Source organism: Notechis scutatus, unplaced genomic scaffold (assembly GCF_049901735.1).
Source record: "Notechis scutatus isolate UNSWTSFEM ecotype Mainland unplaced genomic scaffold, rNotScu1.2 NSCUSCF97, whole genome shotgun sequence".
NCBI classification, from domain to species: domain Eukaryota; kingdom Metazoa; phylum Chordata; class Lepidosauria; order Squamata; family Elapidae; genus Notechis; species Notechis scutatus.
Window position 1 is genome coordinate 22,873 of NW_028263181.1, and position 7,029 is coordinate 29,901.

Here is a 7,029-nt window from a genome sequence, read left to right on the forward strand (position 1 = left end):
TGGTATGATAATTAAGTGGATAAAAACTGATTTAAAAATGGTACTCAAATAATCTTTAGTTTTTTTAATCTTTGTCATGAAAGTGGGAAGATACAACATTTTGTCATTAAGTCATCAATTTTTCTATGTTGTCATTAATATAATAGGGTTGATAAATTGCTATTATACAAGATTTATAACAATTCTCAGGCAAATATACTTTTATGTTATTTAAACATTACCAACTTTCCAGAAAAATATTTATGATTTCCTCCTAGAAACAACTGTATGATTAAAAAGCAATAGAAAACTATCTGGGTTTTAGGATTTGATAAATTATAGTATCTCATATAAGAACATTAATGATGCACTGGATGAAGGATTGTGCCAAGCTTGATAAGTATGTAAGGGACCCAGTTTGGTCTACTGGTTAAGCCCCCGAAGTAGAAAGCAAGAGGCTGTGAGTTCAAGTCCCGCCTTGGTCATGAAGCAGGCTGGGGGATTTGGGGCCAGTCTCTCAGCCCAACTCAACTCACAGGGTTGTTGTTGTGGGGAAAATGAACACACAACTACTCATTGGTACTCAGCCCCGTGGCTTCTGCAGGAAGGGCTTTTAAGGATGGGGGATGAGTTAGTGCACTTAGTGAACTCAAACAAGGTCTCAAAGATCTGGAAATCCAACAAGATGGGGCTGCTCTTCCCAAGAATGTTTATTTGAGCAGCCTTTAGAGCAATGAGATATTTATATCGAATAACCCTGCCAAGAGTCCAAAGGGAATTAACCTCCGAGAGCTGCAACGGAGTTCCCAGAGCCGTTTCAGGGGGCCGATACAAAGAAAGAGCGCCTGAGCTGAGACTGGGCCCCTGAGGACAAGGGGCCACTCGAACTGCAGCTCACGCAGAGGTGGTATTCAACCGGTTCTCACCGGCTCAGGTGAACCGGTGGTCACCCCTGGTTGGCCACACCCCCAAACCGGGTCGCCCGCTTGTCCCAGTCGCTCTCCTAGCTTTCCCTACCACGTGGTGGCTGTGGCGCAGATCGGGCAGATGTCCCAGGGCTGTTGCACATGCGCACTGTGTGTGCAGCCGTGCGTGTGCTACTGATGCAGTGCACATGTGGAGCAGCCCTGGGACATCTGCCTGCCTGCCCGCCCTCCCAGATTACGTTTTCTTCCTTCTCCCAGCGGATGCGCCTCTTCCAGCCCAGCCTGGCCCAGCCAGCCAGCAGGTGGGTGCACGGTTGTCCCGGGGCTTCTCGCCCCCCTTGTCACGATATGCCTGCAGTAGCCCCTCAGGCCAGCTGAGCCGGGAGCCGCCATTCCCAGGCTTCTACACTCCCATGCTTGGTCGACGCCTCTTCACCTTGCCTGAAGCGGCTGGCCCTGCCCCTCACCCTCCCCTCCCTCACCTGGCCTGAGAAGGTAAGGGGGACGGTGGGGGATAGCGAAGAGGCTGGGTCCCTATCTTCCCCTCTCTCTCCCCCACTCTCTGTGTCTGTGTGTGTGTGTGTGTGTGTGAGAGAGAGAGAGAGAGACAGAGAGGGGGGGGGCAAGAGAAGAAAGAAAGAAAGAGCAAGAAAGAAAGAGGGAGAGAAAGAGAGAAAGAAAGAGAGGGAGAATGGAGAAAGTGAATGAGATATATGGATGGATAGATAAATACATGGAAGGAGGGAGGGAGGGAGAGAGAAAAAAAGGAGAGGAAGGAAGGACACAAACCCTGGCTTCAGAAGACTCTTTGAAGCAACACAACAATCTAGGGCTGGCATGCAACGAATCTCGGAGGTCATCTAGTCCAACCCCCTGCTCCAGCAGGAGATCCTTACAGAATCAAAGAATAGCAGGGTTAGAAAGCTCTGTGTGTGTGTGTGTGTGTGTGTGTGTGCATGTGTGTTTGTGTGTTTGTGTTTATGGTTGTCAAAACTCCAAAAACAGGACAAGTAGCTCTGGGGAGATCAGTCATAAATTAGAACACTTGCTATGTAACCGGCCATTAAGCGAGGACCAATTGTATTTGGTTTGCCAGTCACATGGCCCCCTGGCCAAGCCCACTCAGTCACATGGCCACAAAGCCATGCCCATCTGGTCACGTGACCACCAAGCCACGCCCACAAATTCAAGCCATGCCCACAGAACCAGTAGTAAAAAAAATTGAATCCCACCAGTGAGTTCACAGCCTGCTATGCGGCATCTCCTATCAGGACTCAGGGATTCACTTTGTGATGCCTCTCCTAATAAAATATCTGGGAAATACGGAACTCTTTTACGTGCAACTGCAGTTATCAGATCAGTAGGAAGGAGTTTCTCTGAATGGGGCCAAATTCTGTTCTGCTGTAATGCAAAATTATGTATTTATTTATTTAGGACATTTATATTGCCACATATTCACACATGACTCAGCATTAGGCAGACTCTAACTGCCCCTTGACTGTCGTTTATTTTTATTTTTCTCCATTATTATTATTATTATTATTTGTAATGCTGGTCTCTGACTGTACTAAAAGTGGACTGGATGAAGGAGGAAGCTGTGTTGGAGACATTTGCCATCTTGAGTTATGTGTAAATAAATACATGTTTATGAAAACAATCTCAAAATCGTACTTGACTGCAACCTGAAACTGAGTCTTGAGAGAAGACAAGGAGGAGATTATGAGAGCAGCTTCTCCAACTTACAAAATCTCTCAGTTGGACAAGGGAGGATTCAACACTCTTCCAAGGACTGAAAGAGGTGTTGGGAGTAGTTAAAACCCTCCCTCTCCTAGGAAAATGAAATATTTTAGGATATACTAAAAAGGGAGAATATATTTCCCCTAAAAAGAAAAGTAGAAACTCAGAGAGGCTGAAACTCCGCCCCCTCCCACCTTTGCTAATGGACCATTACTCTGGCCTAGGCCAGTTTATTTTACATAACAAAGATCTACTCCAGGTAAAGCTATATAGGAATTGCCCAAAGCCATCACCATCATCCAGCGAGGCTCAACCAAGCCTGGGACTCAGGACAGCCTATAGAGTTGCCCCTGCATGGCCCCATGGGAGCCTGACAACCGATCAGAATACAAGCTCAAATTCAAATCCCAACAGAGGGCATCAAACAGTTGCACTCTCAGCATCTCAGCCCTTCTTTCCTCAACCAAGGCATGTGCTCCTGTCCACCATTAAACCCTCTTCCAAGCAGTCACCATGTTTCCAGCGTCTTTCTTCCCCACTTGGAACTGAACCCAGAAGGAGATTTCTTCCAACAGAGGCTAGACAGAAACTTCAGATCTGCTCCCTGTTATTCCGGAGCGTCAGACAGGAGCAATTAGATGGTGCAAATCTCTTGACCTTTTGCAGCACAAGAAGGTTGAGATGTTCCCCTCCTTCTCCTTTGGGTTCCTTCTCCAAAAGGATCTCAGATTAATGGATCCCTATCGGAACCCCATACCTGCCATGGCTGCAGCCTCAGAGCCCCCAACCTCTTTTCTCCCTCCTTCCTTCCCCTCCTCGATCTGGAGGAATAGGCGGCATTCATGGCCTGTGACAGAGTCTGAATGATACTGTAGCGATGACGGTCATTTATGATCCGTTTCCTGTTCCTTTTCTCCTGGGTCTCCAGTGGGGCTTTCTGGGTGCATCTTCTGCGGCCTTTGACAGAAAAGACGTGTGCTTGGAAAGGGAACAGCGAAAATAATGATCTTGAAACGGATCTTCCACAAAGAAATGGGGTTCAAAGGCAGCATCTGTTGGCCTTTTTTTTTCAGATAACCAAAATTCAAAATACTATGGATGTATTTGAGAAATATGTGCTTCTTTATTGGATACGCTGCAAAACTTGTGAGGATCCAGACTTTCCCTTCAATGGGTCCTGGCAAATGCATAAGTGCTTCATGGAAAGGAATAATTCTGTTCCAGATGGGAATAAATTCTATGAAGTGGACAAAGACGTTGACTTGTCTCCACTTAGAGAGGGTCTCCCTGAGGGGTGCTGTTTGTCCAGTTGTTGTGAATCGTTGTGATACAACCACACAAATTCCACTCCTGACAAGCATCGGAGGGAAAGTCCTCATGAAATTATCTCCATTCTCTGTGTCTGAAGCAAAGAGGCCAATCAGGGTCCACCTGAAATGGAGGAGCAGCTGGACAATTGCTGGGTATTGGAATCCTTCTTTGGGGAGCATCTGGTGGAAAAAAGGGAATCTCCTTTTATCACTCAGAGCCTCTGAAGGAATTCCAAGAGTGATCTGAAAAAGTAATGAAGAATGCTGTGTTATAATGTGGTCCAGATCAACTCCAAAATATTACTTATTGACAAACCCAATTTTGTTTTGATGAATATATAAGAATAGTTTGTTCCTTAGTCATGGTTTAAAATATTTAAGACAGAATATTAACAAGATTGTCTATAAAAATGGAAGCTAAAATCATATTAAACAAAAAAAAACAATAAAAAATGCAATGTAAATTTCTGTGTCACCCATACAATTCCAACAATTAGATTCAAATTTGCAGATGTTAGATAAAATATCTGGATCTAAGATATAGGGCTGTATTATATGCTATTTTTGAGTACTAAAACCTCTTTCTCAGCTTCTATATCCCAAATTCTTTGTGAAGCAATTTTTCAGCTTCTTCTCTAGATGTACAAGAGCACAACTGCTAACAGAATAGTTATGAGTACATGAAATGGATACATATAAGAAAAATAAAAAGAAATAGTAGGACAGTGACGGTAGGCACATTGGTGCGCTTATGCACGCCCCTACAGACCTCTTAAGAAAGGGGTGAGGTCAATCGTAGACAGTTGTACAATCCAATAAGTCTTTAATTGAAATTTTGTCTGTTTTGGGACTATATGTCTGTTTCATCACTTTAATTTTAACCCAATAATTATATACCCTGAATTTATACAAAGCAGAAATTGTGTAAATTAACAATTATCTATGAGGGCAGGAGCTGAACTCCTTTTATCCATCCCAAAGATACTCTTCTTGGTCTGAATATTTTTATACATAGACAGGACTATTGCCAACTTGATTCCAATTGGATAAGGCAGATATTATTGATATGTGAAAATGAACATGCTAATGGAGGACCTCAAAACCTGGATAGTTTTTCAATAGTAGAATATTCAGTAGAATATCCTCTAGGGACCTTATGGCTCTTCAGGCCTTTAATGGTCAATTTGAAGATGAACATAATAGACTAAAACATCGTTGATATGTTCCCTAATATTCTGAAAAGCTGCTCTTGAATTCTATGAAGATATTGGATCTGTTGTTCATCCCCACCACCCACTCACCTTACCAGATGAGAAAAACACACAAACCTGTGGGACTTTGTAGGTGCCTACAAACGTTGACATCTGGATGGAGATGTCCCTTCTAGCTGCATCAATCAGAGCCAGGAGGTTCTCCTTCCTCCCACAGCCGTAGTTGGGGACATTGGATTCTCCAGTGGAAGCATGTCCAGCAAGGCATCTGAAGTGCGGAAAGTGCTCCATAGTTGTCATGGATGTTGTAACCAAGTGTGAGATTGTGCAGGAGCTGGGAATTCTTGCTGACCATTTGAATAGCAAAAATTGATTTAGGGTATTTGTTAGATCAGAACTCTTCCTATTGAAAAACAATATTCATGTTATTATATTCAATAGCAACAACAAATGTTTTTAAAATATATAATCCTTCACAAACCTACTAAGCCTTAGGCCAACATTGATCCAAATCGAATGATCAATTATGCAAATGAGAGAGGCAACTACAATTGTTTCAGTCACTACTTAAACAAAGCTCATTATTCAAGTGATGAACTCAGGAATGAACTGAGAAAGGAAAATCATCTGGATTTCATTCAGGTTTTTAAAAACTCCATCTTTGGATTTTACTCTCTTCCACAAAGTAAGGCAAAAAAGGAAGCCATGGAAATCAAAATCATTCAGGAAATTAGACAGGTCCTGAGGTACAAAAATAAGTGATATAAGAAGAAAAGAAGGAGAGTGTTAGAATTGCACATGGAGGGAGTGCAACTCCATCACCCTGCATGACTTACAAGGAGAAGGTATGGAAGGAGGGCTGTTGAAAGGCCACATTATAGGCAACACATATGTTTCAGTTTGACCACACCAATGAGATGGTCTCCAGGCCTGTAAAAGCTCCATGGATTGTACCCATCCTGGTGCTCCAAACTCAATGGGCATTTCCTTCTCAGCTTTCCACAGACTGATGGGGACACCAGCAGCAGCAGAAGCAGGAGGTCCATCATTCATGGCATTAATCAATCCACTTCCTGTTTCTAACACAAATAACAGGAACAGTTGGAAAAATTCAAAGACTCTGAGAAGTGCCAGTGGCTTTCCTGATCTAAACAGAGAACCACTCAGTTTCATCTGCAAAGGAGAAAAGGTGCAATCAAGAGCAGAGCTTGTACCTGTCCCAAAACTTGGTCCCAGAGAGCTTCACCCAAGGAATTTATCCTTTTCTGATAGAAGATCCTTTTCATGTGGCTTCAATCTGATGTCTACATGAAGTCTAAAACTGGAGATATAGCATCACAGGTCTCAAAGGCCCAGATGGTCATAATTACAGTGAGAAGCAACTTCTCCTCTTGGGATCCTGAACTTTTCCTGGGCTCCATCTGTAGAGGAGAGGCTGGAATAAACCATGTTAGTAAAAATTACAGATATACCCCTGGGGTCACTGTTTTGTTGTGGTTGTGGTCCTTCCTCCCAGTCAGGGCAAATCCAGAAAGTGATGCTGGGGAAGAGAATTCAGCACCCAGGGAATTGACTTCTGCTGTCCTTCAACATGGCCTCATGAACAGACGAATACCTAACAGGATGAATGACACCAGACCCACACCCACGAGGGCCACACGAGATGCCACCACCACACTTCCATGTAAAAAGCAGACTCACACCCACACAGAAGATGAGACACGACCACAGACCAGAAGCCGCACTGCAGCTGCATCACTACCCACTTCAAACCCCTCTGAGCCATACATGAAGTGAACTGACCCCCACCATGAAGATGCAGCACGACCACGAACTCGAAGCCAAACAGCAAGATCACAGCTCACC

General features: G+C 43.8%; 1 long non-coding RNA gene across 1 annotated transcript; it reads right to left on the reverse strand.

Annotated features, from left to right (window-relative positions):
* Nucleotides 1-49: 49 nt before the first annotated feature.
* On the reverse strand, nucleotides 50-5,403 carry LOC148128427 (uncharacterized). Its single transcript, XR_015746411.1, has 2 exons — nucleotides 5,281-5,403; nucleotides 50-4,195 (listed from the first exon to the last, which is right to left on the reverse strand). It is a non-coding gene; the product is annotated as an uncharacterized LOC148128427 (long non-coding RNA).
* Between the last annotated feature and the right edge of the window lie 1,626 nt (nucleotides 5,404-7,029).